This window comes from Solanum verrucosum, unplaced genomic scaffold (genome assembly GCF_900185275.1).
Source record: "Solanum verrucosum unplaced genomic scaffold, falcon-dt-bn FXZP01000235.1, whole genome shotgun sequence".
Classification (NCBI taxonomy): Eukaryota; Viridiplantae; Streptophyta; class Magnoliopsida; order Solanales; family Solanaceae; genus Solanum; species Solanum verrucosum.
This window is the reverse complement of record NW_026019948.1, coordinates 4,257,138-4,284,576: the sequence shown is the minus strand read 5'-3', so window position 1 is coordinate 4,284,576 and position 27,439 is coordinate 4,257,138. Positions and strand designations below refer to the sequence as shown.

The following is a 27,439-nucleotide window of genomic DNA, read 5'->3' as shown; positions in this document are numbered from 1 at the left end:
CTTATATTTGCTTCCATCGAGTTTTTACAGAGATGCTACGGCTAATTTTGAGTTTGACTCAGAACATCCATCCTCAGTTAAGTTAATTTGTATAGGCCAATTGGTATAGGGTTTTAACTTAAAATATATTATATATGGACTTGGCTCATTAACCATCAACTAATAAAAATTAATTATTTAATAAATACTCGTTAACTAAATAATCGTAGTTAAATAAATAGTTCAAAATTCCCAACCAACTTCACAAACTGATCAAAAGTGACTCAAGGCAACTACCGAGATGGGTAAAATGGTAATTTTGTACAAAATTCTAAAAGTGACTTTCCAGGTCATTACATGTTTACCCTAACCCTAGGACCCTTATATAAGTATTTTTACCCCAAATTCACCCCATTTAATTCATTCTTCCAAATTCCCAAAAGAAAATCAAAACCTCCTCTCAAAATATTCTCTCTCTAAAACTTAAAGACGAAGAAGATTCAACCTAGGGTTTTAAGCTAAGGTTCCAGTTCCTCCATTGAAGGCTAGAAATTGTACTTTTCATGGAGTCCCTAAATTCCTCTATTTTCAAAGTAGAATTCCTCAAATTAGCTAGGGTTTTTCTTCAATTACCATGGGTTCTCTTGATTATTGATCTAAATGATTGAGTTATGTTTTAATATGCATGAATTGATGATTTACAATGCTTTTATGATGTTTCCCCTATGAACCCATTTAAACCCCATGTTTTCCAAATTGTGATCATATGATGTGGGTTGTTGATTATGAAAGATGAGTTTTATGAACCAAAGCGTGAAGTAATAGAATCACATGAATTTATGATATAATCCCTATCTAATCCTTGAATTCTAGATGTGGTGATTGAAAGTAAGCTTTGAACCTTGAAAGGGCAAAGTATGAGTTTATGCATGATCTTATGAAATCTATGTAATTGTTTTAAGGGTGCTTTGAGAGTAAAGTGCCAATGATGATGTTTGAATGTTGTGTTGTGAAAGGCTATTCTCATAAACACATACTAGCATGATGTGAAAGGTTTTCTCACATAATAAGGATTCTTAGATTGAAAGACTTTCTCACCTAATTGAATCAAAGAGTAATAGTTATCCTAATGAAACTAGCTTGGATTGGTTATCCTAGGATGCCTTTTTATGAATGATAAGAATAAGTAAGAAATGACTATTCCGTGGGAATTATGCTTAGAACCGAGTGGATATTGATGTGAGATGGAAGCTCTCCCATTAGTAGAGGCCGGATTTCTAGAAGCAATCTCTTGAGATGGGAAGCTCTCCAGTTAGTAGAGGTCGGGTTTCTAGTAACAATCTCCTTATCCTATAAACTATGTGCCCCCATAGGATGATTAGCTAGTGGATCCACTTAATCTAGAAGTTCATGGTTCTACCTTAGGCAAGTAGAACAACCCTTACGGTGTGGGAGACACCGGGGGATCATGTTATAGCTCAATGGTCTCTATGTCGGTTAAGGCTAATTTTCCCACAACAAGATGAATAATGAACTAAGGTTACTTCAAGAAGTATCGCATATGAGTTCAAAGGGTTTTGATGATGATGTTAACTTGCATTGACCATGATTTTATGACTTATGTTTTCTAACTCTCTTATATCATGTTTAGTTGGTCAATTGCATGTTATGAAATGAAATGTCCCTTTTAGCATGTTTTAAATGTTTTTATGCATACTATCATACTTTGTACATTGTTTTGTAATAACGCATACTCTTGCCTACATTTTTCCCTAAATGTAGGGTCCTTTCTTTGGATGACATTCTGACAAGACTTGGATATACAATGCCCTCAATATCCTGGTGTTGTAATCGACCAACAGTGGAAACCATGCAATATCTTTTTCTCAAGAGTCAATGTGACAGGTTCCCAAAATCGTGGCTAGAGCTTGGATTTACTTGTTTTCCTGAGCTTGGTGAGTCCTCATGGTTCGAGGACGGAGTTTATTGTTTTAGTTTCTTTCTTGTATTTCCTTTTTGGACATGATGTATGGGCTAGGCCCAATTTCATTCTATTGTATTAGATGGCTATGATGAGACATGAGTTTAGACTTTCGTTTTTCGTTATAAAATGTTTTAGGCGTGGACTATTATTTTACTCTTCTTGTTCTATTTCTTATGTTATGAGAGCTAAGTGGCTTGTATGGAGTCCTTCTAGGTTCTATATGCCATGTTACATCTAGGGTATACCCCTGGGTTGTGACAAAAACATACAGGGGTCATATGTTTATTACAACATAAACAATAAAACGAAAAATTTGAACAAATAGGCCATAGTAAACAATGAAAAATGGCATTGGAATCACACACATCAAATTCAGATAACACAATACAAATCCACATACAAATAAGCCATTTATGAAAAAAGGCATTGGGACCAAGTCCTTACTTGCTATGTAGAAATGAATAAGTCATTACATTTTAGAAATCTATATCAAAAGAAAGAAAAAACATACAGAGGCCACATGTTTATTACACATAGACAATAGAGGAAAAATTTAAACAAACATGACATAATAAACTGAGGGCATTGGGACCATACACATCAAATTCAGATAACATAATACATATTCACATATAAACAAGTCATTCATGAAAAAGGGTATTGGAACCAAGTCCTTACTACTTTGTAGAAATGAGCAAGTCCTTACACTTTAGAAATATGTACTAAAAGAAAGAAAAAAACATACATGGGTCACATATTTATTACAACATAAACAATAGAGGGAAAAATCTGAACAAACAGAGCATAATAAACAATGTAAAAGGGCATTACAAATTCAGATAATATGATACATATTCACATACAAACAAGTCATTATGAACAAGGGTATCGGGACCATGTCCTTACTAATATGCAGGAATGAATAGGTTAAACTTTAGGAATCTATACTAAAAGAAAGAAAAAACATACATGTGCCACATATATATTACAACATAAACAATAGAGGAAACAATTATAAACAAACATACCATAATAAACAATGAAAAGGGGCATTTGGACCACACCATCAAATTCAAACTAAACAATACATATTCACATACAAACAAGTCCATTATGAAAAAGGGCATTGAGACCAAATCCTTATTGCTATGCACGAATGAATAAGATACGAAACCACATGAATACTACTATTTTAACTCAAATTATTCCCTTAATCTAATCTTAACAAAAAAGGACCACCATATACGAGACAAAATTCTTAAAAGATTACAAAAATCTAACTTACTGCTATGCATGATTGAATAAGATACGAAACCATATGAATACTACTATTTTAACTCAAATAAATAAATTATTATTCCCTAAATCTAACATAACAGAAAAGGACGACCATATACAAGACAAAAGTCTCAAAAGATTACAAAATCATAACTCATCCCATTGCATAAACCAATTCAACCCAAAAGCACATGAATACAGTACTATTATTTTAACTCAAATAAACAAGTAATTTATTTTCAAATCTAACATACCAAAAGATTATAGAAATCGCAAACTCTAACTATGTTGCTTTGAAATCGTAAACATAATAAAATAGGAAAAATGATTTACTAACCTACAACCACAAATATCCACAGATGATAGCTACTTTGAACCCTACCAGAGAAGAAAAATGCTAGCTACTTTGAAACCCTAGCGGCGAAGATAGCTGGTGAAAGGAACCTTGCTTTGGTTCTTTTTTAAGAAAATGATGAGATGTGGAAAAAGGTGAAATTAGAGCTATTAAATCATTTATGTGGAGGTGGGTGAGGTGGGCGTGCACATGTGAGGGTCCATGTGGCACAGTGGCGTAGCCAGAAATTTCACGAAGGGTGTCCAAAAATCACATAGGTAAATAAAAATGATTTTACAAATGGGTGCACAAAAAATTTTGTAAATCAAACTACGTAACATTAACGATTAATTTTCTTAATTAAAATATATACCAAAAAAATTAAAATCAAACTGCATAATATTTAGCTTTAATATTCATGTTTATTTAATAGGAAGTGAATGGACAAAGAAAAGAAAAGAGAAAATTCAGTTTAGAATGAAGTCCCTTTTATGCTTCAAGATTTCACGAACCTCTAATGACTAACAACGAGACATGAAAAATAAAAAGTAGAATTAAACGGGGTTTATTGAAAGAAATTGTATATGGAGCCTTTATCACTTTTAGTAGCTTTATAGAAATAAATAAATAAATAGAATTTGCTAATTAACTTTAAATTAAATAATTTTTGAAATTTATTTAAATTTTTAAGGAAAAGAAAAAAAAATCAAGGTAAATCAATTTAAAGTTCAATTGGCTGCTAACCTTTTTTTTCCCTTAATTTTTTAAGTTGCAAGTCTCTAATTTAAGATAGTTTAATAGATAATTATTTTTTATTTTAAAAAAATAAAAGATGTCCTATTAATTATGATTTAGAAGTTAATTAGGATTTTTTTTGAAAATGTAATAAAAAACTGTAGAGCTAGGGGGAATCGATCATGCGCAGCCGATGGCAAAGGACTTAGCTTTGGCTGAGCAACAGAAATCACTAGTCTAAGAGACTTTATTGTTTAAGGGTGTCCAAAATGTATTATTTAACCACTTAAAGTATTATTTTACTTATATATACGGTGTAATTTTCCGACGAAGGGTGTCAAATTGGACACCTTCAACATAGTGTAGCTCCACCCCTGATTTGGCATATTAATACATACATGAGATGTCACATAACTCTTTTATTAAACAGAAGGGTAAGTCTAGTCCAATAGTTAGACGAAAAGGACACTTTTGAGTCAAAATATAGTTTAAGAGTATATTTAATCTATTTCGAGCAGTTGAAGGGTAGTTTTTGCCCTTTTCCGATATCAAAATGCCCTCATTTCACCTATTAGGTCAAAAATCCCCTTAACCTATAAGAAATAGTTCAAATTTGCCCTCTTTCTACCTAAAAATATGTTTATCAACTAATAAATACTATTTAATATGCCCGCATTTTGTGCGATCTTAATATATTTTAATAATAAATATAATATTTTTATAATATTAAAATAGTTTTAAAAAATTCTTTTTAGCCTTCAAATTTGAATAAAGTAAAACTCAAATTTTTAATTCATTTTATTTCTATTAGCATCTTACTTATATTTTTTTCCATTATGTAACAATTTTAGTCATTTAAAAATACTGAGATATTACTATCAATTATGTTAAGTAATACCATATTTACACTCAGAGAAAAATTCAACAAAAACCATCTTACTATGGACATACATAATGAAATTCTTCTTTCTCCATGACTAGGATAATGTTTTTATACAACATACATTCAGGTAAATTCACACATTAGTTCATATATTTTATTTAAAGCAAATACTTATATTAGGTAAGACAAAAATTTAGACAAACAAGCATGATTTTTCCAGAAAAAATGTTACGAATCAAAAGAAAACTAAATAATTGTCAAAGTACAATAAAAAAAAAATCATTGTCATGTATAATTAGAATTAGGAAATATTTGAGTCATCTCTAATATGTTAAGGAAATTTTTAATCTAATAGGTAGAAGGAAGAACAAATTTGAACCATTCTAATGGATTAAGGGCAATTTTTATCCAATAGATGAAAGGGGGGCATTTTTTATCCATTTCTAATACGTTAAGGGCATTTTAACCCAATAGGTGAAAGAAAAGGCATTTTTGACCCAGTAGGTGGAACTGCAGTGGCGGAGCCACATGAAGTTGAGGGGTGTCGACCGACACCCCTTCGTCGGAAAATTATAGAGTAGCTAGACTAAAAATATTTTTTTATGTATATATATATTACATATTGACACTCCTTGACTTCTACGAAATTTTACTTCTTTATATGTTGACACCCCTTTGTCAAAGTTCTGGCTCCGCCATTGGGTGAAAGGAGGGCATTTTTGAACAATTTCTAATACGTTAAGGGAATTTTTTAACCTTTCCCTATTTTTAAATATGTCATGTCAAAATTCAAATTAAAATGTTATCAAAAATAAATATTATTTAACATAGATTAAAAAAAAAAGCAAGATAAATAGACTGAAGTGAAAATGTATACTCCTTTCATTCACTTTATTTGAAATATATAAATTTGAAGTTAAATATGGAATTGTATACATTTTCTTTGGAATTTTTAAAATATGAGGTTGGAAAACTAGTTTGGAACATTTTTCTTAAAAATATATTAGCATTCGAGATTCAAGTTGAATCTGACAATTTTATTAAGCTAGCATTCAACTATAGAATAATTGAAACTTTTAAAGAAAAAAAAACTTTTTGGAATAGTTTTAAAACTTGAAGTTCTATTAAAATATGTATTTAACTTGAAAAGATTGAAGTTGTTTTAAATAGGAGTGAGAGTTCATCCAAAAGATGATTTGGGTCGGTTTATAGAACTTTAATTATTATTTTTAAACAGTTTTTTCAAATGTTTTCTTTATAAAAAAATCTACTCTCAAAATCTATGATCAAATATGAGTTAATTTCACTTTTACTTAATGGAAAACTACATTGTATGAATATTAAGGTAAAATTATGAAAAACCTACCTTATTAGATATACATTCACATTATATATATATATGATATCTATATTTTCAAGTAATTACGTATATTTTCATTAATTAAAAATTTTATACTATATTTTAAGTTAGATACATTGAGATACATCATTCTTTAAAATTAGTTTCCAATATAGCCCTTAATTTTCTTCATAATTTATGCCCCCCCCTCTCTCTCTCTTCTCCCTCTTCTCTGATGAACCCCGGCAGAACCAGTCCCCCACAGTCTTCCGCCTCTTCTGCACTCTCTCCGACAAAGAATTGTAAACACCACTTATTCTTTCCTCAACTCCGTCAATGTTGACGATAAGCCATGGCCACAGAGCACGGCTGCTCATAACAACAAACCAAAAGATGGAGCAAACACCATCGTGGTTAGATGTCGGACCAATCAGGAACACAATCGAAAATTTTATGTATTAGTTTGTTTACCATTTTTTCTACTTTGAGGTTTATTGTTGCTTGAAAAAAACAATTATTTGTGAAAATAATAAGTGAAGATTTACGCATGCATGTATCTTACACATTATTGATATATCTGACACATTGTTAAATTAAGATTGTATGTATCTAATTTTTATTGTTGTGTCTGATGATATATATATATATACACATGTATTTGCATAAAAGTTCATTGAGTTAAGAAGTTTAAATTTTATTGAATCACAAAAAAGAAGATTTTGATTGTTTTCATTTTTTTAGAAGTTGTGATGTGGCATGCCCTCTAAAATTTTTACAAACATAATTTACTCATTATTTAATGGTGTATGAGTTAATTACTTAGATATACTCTAGTTTGCAATATGACGTATCTTATAAATTTTGGTACATCTAGATACGTCTAGATACATGTATCTCGGGATACATGATGCCAAAATTAGATGTATTTTTTTCTAGATACATTGTATCCAAGTGGATCGCATGTATCTGGGATACATAACAAACATCGCTCACCTCTCTCGCCTTTCTCCCACCTCACTTGCAACTTTTCTATATATCTGATATCGCAGATACATGTGAATCACATCAAATACACACAACAAATATATATATTAGTGCAATTCGCATGTATCTAGGATACATAACGAATCTCCCGCGCCTCCCTCCCTAGCTCGCTCGCCTCTCTCCCTATTTTAGTGTATCTGGTAGCAAAAATGCAAGTATCTAAGTGTATCTTCCTCAATATATTGTAGGAAACACTTACTAAGAGGCAAGATATGTAATATCTTGAAACTATAGATAATAATAGTATATATGATAGTGGAGTATGTCTAATTATGTAGTTTTTTCTGTTCTATATCATACAAAAATGGACTATGCGGGTGTAATGCAAAAATATGAACTATGTCGATGTAATTATTGTTATTAGACAGTAATGTTTGTTCTTATTTTCAACATTATTGTTTCGCTATATCTAACCAATTCGATCATCTTATCCTTTAAACCTCACTTACAAATTTTTTATTGTTCCTTTTTTAAGGTAGACAATGACGGATATTGTTGTTATAGGTAGAATTGTTATATGCATATAGTTAAATACATGTAAGGGTAATTGACAAAAATCTAACTAGTTTATGTGTTAGTTACTTAGATTCACGCTACTTTGTTATATTATGAATTTTACCAGATTTTGATGTGTCCAGATATGTCCAGGGATATCTATCTCGGGATACATGAGATCAAAATTATATGTAATTTGTTCTAGATACACTATATTCAAGTGGATTCACATGTATCTGGATACACATACAAATCTAGCTCGCCACTCTCTTATCTCGCTCGCGTATTTGGTATCTTAGATACATGTGAATCACACTAGACATATGTATTTAGTATGTATCTAGTGTGTAAAGCATGTATATGAGATACATAGACAAATCTCGCTTGTCTCTCCCTTTTTCAATGCATCTGATAGCAAAAAACATGTATCTAGGTGTATCTCACTTGAAATCTGGTGTGAAATTATTAATTAATGAGACAAAATAAAATTATTCAAACTATGAAATGAATTAGTAAATATAATAGAAATATTTGTGTAGTGAGATAGTAACTCCTAAATATAACATGAAAGAATTGATTTAAAATAATACTTGACCGCTACAGATGAAAGATTGTTATAAATTACTACGACTGATATAGATAAGTATGATTATATTGGTTAGGGGTGTACATGATCGGGTTGATTCGGGTTTTTCAAATATCAAACTAAATTATTTGTGTAAAACTTTTAAATTTATAAACCAAACCAAACTAATAAAACTCGAGTTTTTCAAATTCCAAACCAAACCATTGTGTCGAATTTTTGAATTTTTAAATCAAACCTAACTAATAAACCTTGGATTTTTTCAGGTTTTTGGATTTTTTCGGTAAAGTATGCATAATTAATATAAGTACTATAATTTTTTCTCTCTTCAATTTTTATTCCGCATTTAAGTGTGATTTTTTTAAACCATACTTAGGCTAAAATTTAGGAGCTCATTATTAAAGATTTTATGATCTCATATATACATATATATATATATACACACACACGTAGTTATAAACACCAAATTTTAGAATTAAATATACTTATTTCACCCAAAAAAAAAGTGTTTTAGATATGAAAAAACACACCAAAAATGAGTTCAAAATTTAAGTTTCGGATTAAAATAAAATAAAAAACTAAATAAAATTTTCAAAAATATAGAATTCTTATTTCTATAAAAAAATCAGATTAAAAAAATAACATCAAAATTTAAAATAAAAGACAACATCAAGAAAAGCAAAAAAGATAGATTAAAGAGAGAAAAAATTACATGTTGAAACCTACGGTGATAAATTAAAAATAATTGAATAGTAATGAATGTTTCTTTGGAATAATAAAATAATCAAAATAAGAGTCAACTACTCAAGAGAAAATCAAGAGAAAAATTTATCTTGTCAATTATAAATTACTATATTTATGGAAAAAATATTTTGTTAATTAGAATGGGGAAAAGGAACAAAGAAAAAGGTGAAAGAGAAACGGAAAGTGGAAACTGAAAAGAGGAACGTGTGGGTAGGGGTGTGGGTTGACACGTGATAAGTTTAAAAAATCCTTAAAAGATGTAATATGTAATTACAAATTGATTCTCTCTCATTAATATTATTTCTCTCGCCTATTAATTATATGACATTATATAATATGTAATTAGTTAACAAAATACAATTATTTAATTTATAAATTAAAATCAATCTGTTAATATTTGTAATTAAAATGTTATAAGTAGTAATATAAAAAAAATAGATCTAAATGTTGTAATATTAACCCTTAAATAGATGTATGGGGTGATTTTTCCTTAAGAATTTTATCTTCCCGGAGCATTACATCGATAATATAATATACATACATTTATGATATTAGGGGTGTACAAAATCGAACCGAAAACCGAATCAAACCGCAAATCGAGTCAAATAAAAAAAAACCGACTAATGATTTGGTTTGACTTGGTTTGGTATTGGAAAAAAAAAAACTCAACTATCCAATTAGTATACATTTGATATCCAACAAGTTAAAGTATGCATACAAACATATAATTATCTTGTGCTCCAAATATTTCTTTAGTCCAACCAAAATACAGCTATCTAAGGTGTTTCTTAAGAAAATAACATGAAATATGAGATGCGTGATGACACTAAAATATTCAATAAAAAATAATAATGAAAGCATCATATAAAATAACTATTTCAAAGTCATAATGAAAATGATCATAATTTAATAGTACTACATCATGCTAAAATAAGTCTAATAAGTATTAGTTACATGATTAAACATTAAAGAAAAATTAAAATTAGATTATGTATTTTTAATGTCTAAACCAATGTAAAACTAAAGAACATATATTCAACATTATTGTCATTCTTAGTGTTGAATTAATTTATTTTGTTAGCATAGTACTAATTTGATTTCGAATTGAGCTTTATTAGAGTTACTAATATTTATGGACTATACCCTTTATTGGACCATTCAAAATTTTATGTCTCAAAAAACTTGAAAAAATATGTTAAAAGATAAAAATCGTGAAAATGTATAAGTAATATTTAGAAATTACATCAAAGTAAATACTTTTATGTATAAAATAAATTTTAAAAATTATATATATAATGTCGGGTTGGTTTGGTCTCGGGTTGACTTTTTTTAGTTCAAACCAAACCAACCCAAGTATAGTCGAGTTTTTTTTTTCCAATACCAAACCAAGTCGAACCAAACCATTAGTCGGATTTTTTTCCAATTTGCAGTTTGATTCGGTTTTTTGTTCGATTTTGTACACCCCTAATATCAAAAGTTGTAGAAAAAAAAATATCTCATCATGTTGGATATCAAATGTATACTAATTGGATACAAAATTAACTTGTTTTAGACTGACTAATTCAGTTGAGATCTCAATTACATGTTATTTTTTCAATTTTTCAATTGGATATCAGTTAGATACCAAATGTATACCAATTGAGTACAACATTAACTAGTTGTGGCTGGCTAATTCGGTTGAAATCTCAATTACATGTTGTTTTTCCAAATTTTTCAATGGGATATCAGTTCGATACCAATATATACAAATTGGATAAACCATTAAACTAGTTTTAGATTTGGCTATTTCAGTTGAAATCTCAATTACATGTTTTTTTTTAATTTTACCACTGTGACATCAATTGGATACCAATGTATACCAATTTCATACTAAGATTTGACTTAATTTTTCCAGTCAATATCAATTGCATACCAACATTACATAGTTTTTTACTATACATTTGAAAACATTGAAAACACAAATGATTAACTAGTATACATAATAAATGTTCTAAAATCATAATCATTAACTTAAAAGACAAAATAAATCAAAACATGAGTTTGTCACAATAAAATGACCAAATCAAAATTTAAAAAATTATGTCTTTTTTTTTCCAGTAGGGTAATTTGAACATGTCTTCCTATTGTGTCCATCCCGAGAACATGTACTGCACGTAACCTTAGACCTCTTAAATTTCACATCAGCAAACTCTTTCCAACGTTCAAGTTGTGGTCTCCCTACAATTTTTTTAAAATCAGATCGCAATAATTTATGCTTCGACACTTTTTGAATTGCACATTTTACTATTTATCATAAATTATTTGTGTCAGTAGTACACGATACAAAAATACAAATAACTTTTATACATATGTTATATCAGTATACGAATTTCATACCATTTTTATGCATACTTTCTATACCTATTTCATGCCAAAAGTAAACTCCAATTCATACCAGATACATGTCAAAAATATCACGACCCAGACCATCGTGATTGACACTCACACTAACCCTCCAGTGGGAAAACTATTAATACTAATTAGCTAACCAAAGAACTACACAACTTAATAAAAAACTATGCATTTAAAGATGCGGAAGCAAGTTTAAATGGCCTAAGAAATACGGAGTTCCCATAAACTCCAAAGGTTTAAATAAACTAGTCAAACTAATGCGGAAGAACAACCCCTAGACCTGAAAGTCAATGGTACCAAAACTTTACGAACGACAAGTCTAAGAAGAAAGGGTACAACCCCGAAACTAAACAACACCTTAAACAAATAGTCTGAGTCTGAAAAGAGTAGACTTAAACAAGAAAGATCCATGGCAACCTAAAAGAACTGGCTCACCCTTGAATCCGATCACGCTCAATAGTCACTTAGCTGAGGTCTATCAATAGCCGCCTAAAGATGTCTTGTACTCAACAAAGAACAAGCAAGTGCAGTATCAGTACATAACCACAGTTTACTGGTAGGATCACGCAGCTATCCCAATAAGTGAAACACATGCAAGTAACCACAACATTATAAAACAGGCATATACCAAACATATACAATATTAGTCATTTTTTCAGGATAAATGTATCATTCCACATTCTCAGTAATACCCATTGATTATCATTTTAGAGCAACAAACAATCTTTCAACCTCAATCACCATTAGATATGAACGTAATCAACACAAGTAAATACACAACACAATTCAATGGTCCTCTAATGGAACCCAAACCCAAACTGTTAGTGTATCGGTTCGTGGTACCCGATCCAATGTTTATGCCGGAACGTGGCAATCGATTCCATATTTATGTCGAGACGTGGCAACCGATCCCATATTTATGCTGGAACGTGGCAACCGATCCACCTTAATGTGTCAGAACGTAACACTCGATCCATTCAACAAACTACAATCACAATCACAATGTATATTCTCACAATCATACAACAAGAGGTGATTCATGGCATACAATTATTCAATTATCCTCATTTACGATTATGGTGATCAATAATGCAACATTCACATACATACATGTATTATAATGAGCAATTACAAACATATATCACACCAATATGAAATCACAACCATCACCTACCTCGAATCCAAGCTTGAATCCCCTAAGACACTTGAATCTTCCCTTTCTGGATTCTTTCCGCTTGTTCTAGGTCTACAAACAATTAATATACACAAGGATCAACAATCAAAGGTCTAATGATCTGGATTATAACAAACTCAATAACCCCAGACCAAACCCAAGATCCTAATACCCATATTAGGGCTTTTTCCACCATAATTTCCAGATCAAAACCCTCCCCCATCAATAATCACCCATGAATTTACATTCTACAGATCAAAACATGGATTCGGGGAGTTAAAACCTTACCTTTAGCCTCAAGAATGGTGGAAAACTGTCAAGAAAGCACCTGGGGTCGTCTCCTATCTCTCAAAGTTGAAACTTGCAGAATAAAATGATTTTGGGGTTTAACTTAAGTCGTGAATGTCCCGCCACATCGGGACCCATCCCGCTACAACAGCACCCATCTCGCTACAGCGGCATGCACGGAGACAGAATGCTGGAATTTGAATTCCAAGCCCCTATTTCACAACACACCTTCATCCCATGACACTCAGAACATACCCCTACACGCTAAGATCAGTTTCAGAAATTCTACACGCCCGAATTCAATTTCGTAAAGTCGTATGGGTTTCTTAACGTCTTAGCTATCTACTCATGGGATCAAAATTATAATTAGATCACCCAATTGCTACCAGATTTCTCTAGACTCGCCTGACTCCGATTTTGTCCAAATCTAGACTAGGCTAGGAAATTCCAAGTTACTACTCAAAAGTTTTCTGGCCCCAATTTTTTTTTCCCATTGGCTTTTCCCTAACAACGGAAATCAGGTCGTTACAAAAAAGAATACAAAATCATACAATTTACAACTAGTAATTGTATTTTTATTAATTACACTAATTTCATCCCACTATTATACACAATTCCATACCAATGTCCAATAGAATGCCAAAAATAAAAATTGAATCATACCATTTTTGTGCCATAAAAACTCTAAATTTTCATACAAATTTGATCTTATTATTATCCCAATTTCATACAAAATTTACATCAATTTTTATACCAAAGTCATACCAAAAAATCAATGATGGTTCATACAAAGAATGAACATATTTAGTTGTAAACATTTTTAATCAGTATTCATTCACAAATTAATCAGTAAAAATATTATACAAAATCCATATCTAATTAATATTCATTCACAAAATTCATTGCATTTTCCAGTAATCTTTTCCCATATCAACTTTTTAACGCCATAATTAAAACTATTATACACAAACAAAATCTAAATATTTTTTCCCACTATCAATGTTCATATATATTTTTTTACGTTTAGTTTGTATACCAATACAAATAAAACATCGCAAAGGAACACTAATCTGAATGATCTCATCTATCACCATGCTTTATTAATACTGATAAGAAGTTGTCCATTACAAGAAAATGAAGATTATTGAATAAAAACAAATAGGAATTAGACGAGAGTGACGACTAACTAGAGAAAATATTGAGAAGAGAGAGAAACATTCCAACAAAAGAAATGAAATCTATTTTGAAATAATTTTAACTGCTTTGAGCTAAACAAGAAAAATAAATATTCCTTTTTTTTTGTATGAATCTCCAATTTTTATGCCTCATCTTAATTATCATTATTTTTTTCATAATATTTTCATTTTTATATTATTTATTTTTCACACTAATTATTTTTTATTGTTATTTTAAATCATTTTTTATTTTATTGAAATGTTAAAACCTGCAAATTTTTATTGTTATAACTTGAAAGATAAAAGAATAATATCATAACTTTAATTATTACTCCTATATATGTCAATTATAAAAGGGAAAAAGGACAAATATACCCTCGAACTAACGTAAATGGTATCTAAATACCCTTCGTTATACTTTTAGGACACTGATGACCTTACCATCCAAATTTTGGATTGTATATACCCTTTGATTTAACGGAGAGACACATGTCATAATCTTAGCGGTCTATACAAGATTTATTTTATTTTTAATCCATAATTAAAAAGCCCACCCAAAAATCCACCAGATAATTATGACCCGAGAAAAAAACCCCAAAAGACCCAATCCCAAATAAACTCCATTTTTCTTTTCTTCATTGTTCCATCAACCAACTGCAACCAATTACCACCCTCACGCTGGAACTTCAAGACACTGCCGCGACTCATCTTTTTCGATGAAGCTCCACAAATCAAATCACTTCTAATTGCTACTAAACTCAGCCTCCCTGGTTCCACACACCAAATCACTTCTAATTGCTAATTAGCTCAGCCTCCCTCGCTCCGGCGAAATCAACGATGCAGCGACCCTTCGGCCACCATAAAACTTGACCATCTTGAACATGTCTCTCCTTCATCGTTGTCCCAGTAGCACCGACGAACAGAACCAACAAACTTCAAATGGATTTATAATCACAAAAGTTATATCCTTTTTTTTTGCCTTAGTGAATTTCAAATTTATAAACAATTGGGTGTTGTCGATTTTTAGTAGCTAGTGATGATTTAGTAATCAAAACCTCTCACTAATATCTCACGAGTTCAAAATAAATCGATAAGTCTCTCTGCCCTTTCTCCCATCTTCCCCCTTTCCTTCTCAAAATCAAACAAACAATTATTGTCTCACTTTTGTGCTAACTTCATCAAGTTTATCGATTACACAAGAGAAGAACATATATACTTGGGGGGTTTTCCGTTATAATATGGGTGTGGGTCGTTTTTTTTGTGGTGCTTCTGCCGGAGAAGAATGGTGTGGTGGAGTTTCTGTGTTGATCTATTTCTTGGGGGTGTTTGGATGGTGAAAGGGAAAATGGGTTTATTTGGGTGTAGGTTTTTTGGTTTTTTGTTTTTTGGGTTATACTTATTTGGGTGGGTTTTTGGGTGGGGCTTTTAAATTATGGATAAAAATTTAAACTTTGGATAGGTTGTTAAGATTATGACATGTGTCTCTCCGTTAGTTCAAAGGATATATACAACTCAGAATTTGGATGGTAAGGACATGTGTGTTCTAAAAATATAACGAAGAATATTTAAATACCATTTACGATAGTTCGAAAATATATTTATCTTTTTTCCCATTATAAAATTTTCACAATTCTTAATAGGGACCAAACGTTTAATCGATCCCACGCTAAAGGACGAGCCCACATGAGGATGAGGACTTCGAGAAATTAGTTTATTTTAAGTTTTTTTTAGCATTCGGTTCTCCCACAAAGCAAATACAACTAAATTTCTAACACCAAGAGTTGAGTGTTATGGATATTTTAAAGACTATTTAATGTCATTAAATTAAAGAGAAAATTTTAGAAATAACAAACATATTAGACATAATAAGGCTTTAAGTTATAGTTTTGATAATTGCACTTTATAACTATAGTTTTGTTTGTTACGGAGATTGTGGTTTGTTTATTTTGCGCGGCTTGTATTGCTTGCCCGTGGTATATTTTGCTTGTAAATATACAAATAGGATAAGTATATACAAATTATGTATTTATTCATTTAGGAATTTTCAGAACTTCATTTGGATATTTCGCTTGCCAAGATACAAACATGGTAATTTATTGTGAATTTTTCATAAATCGTATACAAATATCTAGGATGAGCATATACAAATTCTGGATTTATACAATCAAGAACCGAATTATACAAAATTCTGATTTTTACAATCAGACGAATTATACAAATTAGGCAAATTATACAAACTAAACAAATAGCAAAATTTGGGGAAACTATGATTATGAATTACAATTTTTCAAAACAGTAGCTATATCATTTAAATGTTTGCTATTCTGCACAATTTTCCCTTAAATGAATCCTAAGTTTAACATGGATTTACATTATTTCTTTTTTTAAAAAAAAACCAGACCCATCATTGAAGTTTCAAATATTGGTTATTATACATTGAAGTAATTTGTACTCAACCTACTGCATTATTATTAATACTAGCCAAGTTAATTATTTGAAGAAATTGAACAAATTAAACTTTAGTCCTCTATTGATGGAGTTTGTTGAGAAACTGAGAAAAAGGTGGAATCTTTGTTATGACTTATGAGTGTTGAATTTTACGATTGAATATATTATTAACAATGATGCTAATCTATTGAAATATTAAGAATTAAGTGGGTAAGTTTATCAACATAGGTTGTGGTGCATGGTGGGATTACTTCATCCTTAACTAGAGTGTTGGGTTTTGAAGGGGTGATTAGAGCATCATGCGGAAGCTTACAATTTGTAAATCATGAGTGATAAATTAGATAACAAAAACTTATACTAAAAATCAAAATATTATTATATGAAAACTAATATAAAGAAAAACATTGAAACTTTAGAGAGAATAAATCTCCCTATAAACAAGAATCTTAAACGACTACATTGTGGATGTTATTGTTTTTGTATTAGAAGAAACAAACCTATATTTATAGAGTCCTAAAACATTTTCTTACTAGAAAAAGAGTCCTAAAAGGAGAGAATAAACCAAATATGAAAGAATATTATATTTTCCTTTCAAGAAAAGTAAAAACATTTATGGTAATGTTTTGTCTTTTCTTTAAGGAAAAATAAATCTTAAATTATGGTAAGAAAATCAGGGCAAAACCCTATCATAGAGGTCTTGAGTTCGAGCCCGGAATATGGAGAAAATCTTGTTGGAAGCTACACCCTTGAATGGGGCGTTTGGCCATGTGATACCATATCATGATATGGTATCGTGAGATGGAATCAGCATTTGGACATGCGATTTTACGTTGATTCCATCTCATGATTCCATATCATGAGAGGTGATACCATATTCTCCAAAAACCATGATATGGTATTATATGGTGATTCTATATCATGATTTGAGATTTTTTAATACAATAATTGGAGTTTATATTTTGTTAAAACAACCCCACATTTATATCTACTAACCATTTGTTTCATATGTAAATAAAATTTATAATCACATCATTACTTTTTAAAATTTATTATTATCACCGACATAAAATTTATTATTCTCACCAACATATAGTCACTTTAACTCACACCTCACGATTGTGAAACTTTTCAACATTCACTTGAAATAATTAACCGGCATGTTAAAATAGTTGCCGAGGCAATTAGCAAGATGGCACCAACATTTATATAACCAAAAAATATGACTGGTGTACATTTCAAAATTCGACATAATACTCGATTTTGGCCTTGGTTTAAGGTAAAATTTCAATCACATTAATAAATTTATTTTATGGCCTTAATAAGTGAACATTTATATTTTATGTGTAAGTTATTAGTAGTTAGTTACATATTTCCTATCAACTTTGTTTAAAGAGATAATATTTATTTTATGACTTTGCATTGTCTTGGAAGCACTATTTTTATTACTCTTACAAACATTATTTCTATGAAGTGCATTCTATAATGCTTCCAATTTATTTTATGTTCAGTAAACTAATATTGATGTATTTTTTATTTGGTAGGATTGTGTTGGTGTGATTGATGGAACATATATAGAAGGGGAGGTCCTAAAGCGGTGCAACGAGCATATCGTAATCGCAAAGGAAGAACATCACAAAATGTCTTATGTGCTTGTGATTTTGATATGCGATTTGCCTTTGTTGTTGCTGGTTGGGAAGGTACTGCACATGATAGTAAAGTACTTGAGAATGCACTTGTTGAACCAACGTCACAATTTTCATTTCCGCCACATGGTAACTTTAAATTACATCCTTAGAATAAATATTATTTATTTACACAAAGTTGTCTCATTTACATCACATATACTTTTAGTAATTCTCTATAAAATATTTTTGGTAGATAAATATTATGTTGTTGATGCTGATTTCCGAAACACAAAAGGATTTTTAGCTCCATACAAAGGACTATGCTATCATTTGCAAGATTACCAAGGAAGTGAAAGAGAGCCTCAAAATGCCAAAGAACTATTAAATTATAGGCATTCATCTCTGCGCAATGTGATTGAACGAATTTTTAGAGCTTGGAAAAATAGATTTAGAATACTGAAACAAGGCATGAACCATTATGATATTGATACACAAGTGAAAATTGTCATAGCTTGTGCAGTGTTACATAATTATTTGCGAGAATACCAAAGTAGTGATGAAATATTTATGGTCTATGAACATGAAGATATAGTTGCGGAGGATATTGACCAACAAATGGCTCAAAGTAACAATGTCGGTTCGTCTTCTCGGTCACATGATCGAGAAATGCAAGTTCAACGTGAGGAAATTGTCTGTACTATGTGGGAGGATTATATTAAAGACTAGTACACTACAATTTATGTTCAATTTTTTTTATTAAATTAAAGTTAGATGAAACAATTACTTAAGTGGAGAACAAATAACTTTGTAATAATTTATTATGCGATTTTATAATTTTTTGTTTATTTAAGGGAAAATACATAATTACCCCATTCAACTATAACACTTTTTTTAAAAAGACACTCAAACTTTATAAGGGTCCTAGTACCCCACTAAATAATTTAAAAGTGATATAAATATCTCATTTTTCAGTTAATCCCACTTATAAAAAAAAAAAGGTGTAAGCACGCACTAATTATAGTTTGCCACTTGTCAATTTTTATATAATTTCCTAATCTTTGTTTTTATTTATGTTTTTTTTTTAGTTTTAATTCTTTATTTTTTCTTTCTTCGCTTAACCCATCCGTTGGTCTTCTTCGTTGTGGAGTGGCCGACATTGCTACAACACCATTTACAACACTAAATCAAATTTAAAACTGAAAAATCAAATCCGCTTTCAAAATTTATTGTTTTCAAATTAAAATTTCTATCAAAGTCTTCTTTTTATGTGTTTTGCCTATGATTTTTGCTCTAAATCAACTTGGGTTGTATTTGAAAAAAAACATTGAAATAACGCCGACGATTCTATCTTCGAAGTTGCCATCATCTTTCCGGAGATTCTCACCCCAGACAGTCAAGAAGGAGAAGAAGAAATACGAGGATGAAACAACAAATCTGTTGTTGCTTCCGTTATCAATGGGATTTTTTTGTCAGTGAAAAGGCATTTTATTTTATGTAATGAGATTGTGTTATTTAGTTACAATTAAATCTCTCCGTCGAAATCCAATCTAAATGAAAAACGAGAAGAGAGCAAAAAAAGAAGAAGAAAAAAAACCTTCAAGCTCCTTCAATGGTGAAGCTCGGGAAGGAGAAGAAAAAAAAAATTAACAGTAAAATAAAGATTATTTATATAATTAATAAAAAATATTGCAAAAGAAAAGTTTAATCTTACTTTTTTTGATTTCCACGCTCTTCAAGCGAGTGATATACACTCTCTCTATAAAATATCAAAAAATGGTTCAATTATTTCACATTAATCTAGTTAAGTGGTGTATTAGGACCCCCGCAAAGTTTAAGTGTCTTTTTCAAAAATACATCTTACTTTAATGGGGTAATTATGTATTTTCTCTTTATTTAATAAGATTGAATAAACAATTGAGGTTATTTTAATAGTTTTACAACTTATGAGATTTTTATGTTTATGAGAAAATATACAACACAAAAATTTCATATCGCATGTCCAAACAAACCTTCAATTTCATCTCATGATTCCATATCATGATACCATATCGCATGGCCAAACGGGCCCTTATGAGTGTTGAATTTTACGATTGGATATATTATTAACAATGATGCTAATCTATTGAAATATTAATAATAAGTATCAACATAGATTGTGGTGCGTGGTGGGATTGCTTCATCCTTAACTAGAGGTCTTGAGTTCGAGCCCAGAATATGGAGAAAATCTTGTTGGAAGCTACACCCTTGAATGGGGCGTGCAATTTAGATTTAGTCGAGGCTCCAAATACCGAATGAGAAATAAAAGTAGATAAGTTTGATTTTCACGTATTAAGATAAAAAAAAATTCTTTTGATTAGTAATTAGTCCATCTTATTCTAACTGAGTGAAAATATAACAATGCATATGAAAGAGGCTACTTGTTGCTCGATATAACTTGTATGTTTCCTTGTTTATCTTAAAAAATCAAGTTTACATGAATTTCCTAATGTGACATTCTGTTATGCTTGTATTCTATTTAGATTTAAGTAATTATTTGAGTGATTACATTCAGTTTAGGAGAAGTAACGAACCTCCCTAGCTGGAGTCTGGCTAATTCAGATTCGTATCGGGTAAGGATAATGATTTTTCCACACTCAAAGCTCGAACTCGAAACCTCTGATTAAGGAAAAAAGAGCCCTACTGCACCACATTTGTTGGTGGTGCAATTTCATATATCAAAATAATCAAATTACAGTCTCAATTACCAGCTTCTAGCAATTTTTAAACTTTTATATGATTTTTAAGTTTACTTGTAAAATAATTCTCTCTATATGATTTTTGAAATGTAAATGTAAGGTATCATGTTTTCGGTGAGGTCAGTTAGATCTTTAATTATGCTCAAATGATAATTATTTTTTAAATTTTCTCTTTTTAATTTCTTATTTAATTATTTCATTAATTTCAATTTGTTTGTTTTACTTTCTTTTTTAGTCTGTTTAAAAAAATATATTTTTTCCTTTTTGAAAATTCTTTAATTTCAACTTCCCCGTGACATGTTTGGGACAAGATTAAAAAATATTTTTGTACATTTACAAATCTCTAGTTTAAGATCACAAAATTAAAAAAATTCAGAACTTTCTTAAACTCCGTGTCAAGTCAAAATTAGATAAATAAATTATAACGGAGATAATATTTCTTTTACTAAAAATATAAATATAGATGTACAATTTTGTTTTTTGATCTTTCAACTTTTTAGTTTTAGGTTATATATGCATAATTCGGAAGCTATTTTTTTATTTTTTTTAACAATTAACATTTCTTTTTTCTTTTTTTTTCCCCAAGGTTAACATTTCTTTATTCTTTGTTCTTTTCTTTCCGCGACGAAATAAGACTTTTATTAATTCATTAAGGACAAGATATGTACAAAGAAACATACAAGATCGTTTACTATTCAATTATTTCCCAAGAAATTCCTTGTGCTGAAAAAAAGTGAAAATTTAGGTAAGTTAGGTTCAAATTCAAAACTCCTTTTTTTAATTTCTTTTGATTTATTACATCATTTTCATTTTCAACAGGAAATAAGTGAACACTTGAATCAAAAGGAGTTGCAACATGCTTGCAATCAAGAAAGTTATATTTTTTCAATATTTTCTCAACATAATGTGACTGATCAAGGAAAATTCCATCACATGTTCTTGTTATTTTTATTCCAAGAATGAATTTGCCTCACCAAGATCTTTCATATCAAAATGGCTTCTAAGAATATTCTTAGCTTCATCAATACCATTCATGTTAGAGCCAAAGATCAATAAATCATCAACATATAGGCAAATAATCACATGTGAATTATTCCAAGACTTATGATATATGCACTTATCACACTCATTTGTTTTAAAACCATTTTCAATCATGCAAAAATCAAACTTTTCATGCCATTGAAAAGATTTCTATTTCTTCATTTTATTTCAATTGTAATCTTGTATTTTTTGTTATCTTGTAAGTTTTTCACTAACATAACTTTTGTCAAGGATGTCCAACTTTAAATATAAATCATTTACATGTAGAACTTGACATATATATATAATATAATTTTCCGACGATGGCTATAGCTATGCTCCTGATGACAAGTAAAATACAAATTTATTTTAGAAATAAATGACAAATAAAAATAAATAACACGAATAGTATACATATTGGTAAAAATTAACAAATACTCGATGAAATAACCAATCTGCATTATTAATCTAAATAAACTAGTCCAGACATTTTCAATTAATTTATTGCACCGACGCAAAATAGAAAAAAAAAATGGAGCACCGCACACTATTTAATTATTTGTTTGTCATGACTCATGTCTTGCCTATAGACGATGGACCAAACATAATGTACTCTTATTTATTTAGTACATTAATCACTGTCAGATGGCATTTGCCAGTTTGCATCATTTTAAAAAAAATAAAATTTATCTTAATTATTTTTACTAATATATATGAAGTCAAAATAATGTTGTTGGTGATTCTCTGTTTTGTTAGGACCAACATCACATATATTGTCTTATTTAATTACATGAGACTGCAAGAGCAAAGAGCTAGGGGTACATAATTCAGCTTGATTTAATTTTTATTAAAAAAAAATTAAATTAATTATGTTGATTTACTAAATTAATATGAAGTCGATTTTTTTATTTCAATTTTAGTCAGATTTTTAATAATTATAAATAAGATTAAATATATTTTCATTTAAATGTGTAACAGGCTAAAACTTAAAAACGTTAAATGAATAGATATTTTTTTTTTTTAAAATGTGAAAATTAACATGAATACAAAATATTTTTATTAAAATGTCAACGTTTAATATGTTAAATTTATGAGATTAAAGGGTACAATCAAACTGAACATAAAATAAAATATTTATAAAGTAGATTGTTAATTTTCGATATGAAATCTATAACAATTAGTTGTAACAATCTATCTGAATACAAAATAAAATATTTATACGCCCAAATTTGACATAATATATCTAAACATTGTAAACTATAAACTAATTTGAAACATTAACAAAGTAGATTATATATCGTATTGATTTGAACTCAATTTGTTTTTTTTCTTTTAATATCAAACCAAATTAAGAGTGATCGATTTTATTTTATTTTTTAATGCCAAATCAATCAAACAAAATCGTAAGTCAATTATTTTTTTCTAATTTAACTAGATTTGTTGATTCAATTTGACTTGAAGAATTGACTTGTACCCCCTAGCAAAGAGCTATTTATAGAGCAATTCCAGAGATCTATCTCCCACTCTAGTAAGTACAACAAAAGGAAATAATTACACCAAACCTAATTATGGAGATTCGTCGTAATTAAGATAAAAAGTAAGTTTAAAAGATTGTAACCAATTTTTCTTCTTTTCACTAAGCACCCCCTTCTTCTCATTGTTTCACTAAAAAAATTAACATATACTCTAAGAAAATAAATACAAAGAATTATGGCTTCCAATTCTTTTTTTTAATAATTAAGTAACTTTAAGTTCATCTTCTTACAATCAAATTATGATATAACATTTGTTGAGATATTCTCATAATTATTAGGAGTAAATTTAGTTATCATCTCAACAACATTTACCTATAGACATAAAAATAAATTTTGAAAAGAAGTCTGTTAATAAGGTCAAGTCTGATTAAAAATTTTCAAATTATAAGTTTGACTTCTTTAAAAAATTATGATTTTTTTCTCGTGAATTAGTTATAGTGTCACCTATTCATTTTATTGTATGCATCATTCTCTTTTGACATTATACTTTTACATGTTATAAATCGTAATTTAATGCAGAAATTGTTTGTCATTATTGTCCATCTGGGTCATTTAATTTGGTTCACATAAGTACTTCTTATATTGGGATTATATTTAATCAAAAATAATTGTTTATGCAATGATTAAGGAAGCGGTTAATCATGGAAAGAATAATACTACTCTTTTATAGTTGATTTTCGAAAAATATGATTGCCCATAAAATTTCATAATTTAACTTGAAGTTGAATTCAGAATTTCTAAGAATTTGAAAATAACAAAAATATGTTTTCACTCCAAATTATTCAAAAAATAAAAAATAACTTCAATTTATATTCATGGACGAAACACAACTTTAATTTTCAATTATTATTTTTCACTTTAAAATTATTTAAAAAAATATAAATTTTACAATGACACATGGCTAAATGCTTATATATAAATAATGAATTTTAAGATAATATTTTGAATAACAATGTCAGACATTATTTATCCATGTCAAATTTTTAATGATGAAATTAATTTATGTTCTTGTTTTGTCTTTTACGTATTTCATTTTCTAATGAAAGAGTGTGGGGGTTGGGAAGAGTTTTTTTTTTTTTTTTTTTTTTTGTCTGATGTGTATTTAGACCCCACTTATCAACTGATTAAAAAAATCAAACATAATTTAATTAATCATCAATTGGACAACTGGACAAGCCAACGACTGAAAGTAACTTGACAGATTAAATCAATTCATATAAGTGTCTATTTTGTTAGTTTAGTGTTGGTATATTCTTGGAAGAAAAAAACGATAGGAATTGTGAAATTCTCACTGTGTATTTCTTCTCAAGCTGTACATGTATAAATACAGTAAAAAAGGAATCAAAATCTGTTATGCCTAGGACACTTGTACAAATCCTATTAGTCTAGCCTATAGATAATATAGAATTTTAATTTATACAAAAAATAGAGAAATCAGATAATTTGAAATATCAATATTGTGGAAGCTTCCAAAATGATGAGTCAGCTCATCCAGGTGTCTCAATCAAACTTTGAACCAACGGTCTTGATTTAATTTTATTGTCTTGTGATGGACGGTTGTGATGCACAAGTCTAAAAGGAAATAAATGTGTCTGAACCTTGTTCACTTCACACTTTGAAACTATGTCTTTCCTTTGTCCTCCATTGTTGTCGTGAGTTTGAGCTTCTTCATCACCAACATATATGTCGACTTGTTAATTAATCCCAGACAATGTGGTTAATTACTTAATGATTTATTTCATTTAAAATCAAAATTAAGGATTATTTAATAATGGGTTGTTGGGACAGAAGCCTCATGAAATAATTCTATGTACTACTGCAAAATGATAAATAAGGATATACTCTCTCCATCCATTTTTATTTGTCATGTTGTGCTTTTTTAAAAGTCAATTTAACTAATTTTCAAAGTTAAATTAGATTATATTAATTCGATATTTTAAACAAAAAATTTAGATATTCAAAAATTATACAAAAAGTATAATAAATTCCAATTTTTCGCGTATCAATATAATGAAAAAATATATCGTAAAATGTTAATCAAAGTTTTATAGTTGGGAAAAGAAATGCTTAACCAAGGTACTGTTTGGTTGGGAATAGTGGGAAAAATAATCTCCATATAAAACTTGACACTATTAATATAATGTTTGGTTTAACGTTCCTTTCTTCATAATGGTTAGCGTTATAATAATATATGTGTTATTAATATTTTGATTTTATATTTCCTTTTTTGAAGAATAATATATGCATAAGTTATACTAATATATATATATGAAATAAGAATACGAAAATTAGTAATATATGAATTAAAATTATCAAAGACAGAAATAACCCTTCATGTAGTAATGGATATCTTAGTTTGTTAAATATACGACAAATCAAACAGCTAATAATAAATGTTGGAGAAAGAATGCATTTTAGTATCAAAATATATAGTAATACTTTGTACGAGTTAGTAAAACGCATGTCATTATTAATTACCCCCAAGGTTTAAATATTGTAACCATTACATATTTGAGCAATTAAATTATTCTCAATATCTGAACATGATATGATTAAGACGGTTTATTTTTAACATACAAATGCGCATAATTAATTTATTTTAAACATCATAAATATATAATTTATATAAAAATAATAATTAACCATTGATCGTTTCTCAAGATATATTTAAAAGGAGGAGTCTGGTAGATTTTGTAATTACAATATCTAAAATGAAACGTACTTGTAGATGCTAGAAGTAGAATATCTACTCTCAATGCTCTTTTCTCTTTATTTTCTCACAAAATCTAGACGTTTTATTTCCTCTTTGTGTGGCTTAATTTGTGGACATCTTCCTAATTTTTCACAATAGAACATTAAAAGTATGAAATAAAAATAAAGAATTGAATTCAAAAATATCCAAATAGAATTTGATAATTTACTAATCCAGGAGAAAATGACTTGATTCCTAAAAGAGCTACTTGGAGAAAGAAATAAATTTGATAAATCTGTGAATAAAAATTATACGTCCTTGATATATATATCAATTCAATACATGCATATATCATGTTTGAGTTTATAGCTCATAACTTTTTTTTAACCGCTTATAAACAAAACAAAACTTTCAATCCATTCAAAGGTGAGGTTCTAAACATTTGAGGAGAAATTAATAAAAATAAATAATGGTAGGACCAACGCCGCACCGGTCGCCTATGAAAGAGCAAATTATCCCACTTTTAAAATGGTAATTTTGTCACTCCCTCCGTTTAAAAAAAAATGGTCTTATTTCTTTTTTAGTCTATTTAAAAAAAGAATGACTCCTTTTTCTTTTTTGGTAACACTTTAACTTCAACTTTACACGTGACATGTTTAAGACCACAAGAGTAAAGAACATTTTGGTACATTTGACATAACTTTAATCTAGAACCACACGATTTAAAAGTCTTTTTTCTTTTTTTAAACTCTGTTTCAAGTCAAATTAGGACATTCTTTTCGAAACGGAGAGTATTAGATATGAACTACCGACACTTCACATTCTTTTTTACCTATCTATATTCTATATTATAAAATAACACGCATATTACCCCTTGAGAGATGCATACGACTTGGTCCAACGAGAAAAAAGGTGAAAATCAATTTCTCTTCGAGCTCACGTCTGCTTGTTCAATATT

General features: G+C 29.2%; 1 protein-coding gene across 1 annotated transcript in view; it reads right to left on the bottom strand.

Moving 5' to 3' along the window:
- LOC125812109 (RAN GTPase-activating protein 1) overlaps positions 1–27,439 on the bottom strand; it is a 376,170-nt gene that overhangs the window by 27,835 nt on the left and 320,896 nt on the right. The window lies entirely within an intron of this gene.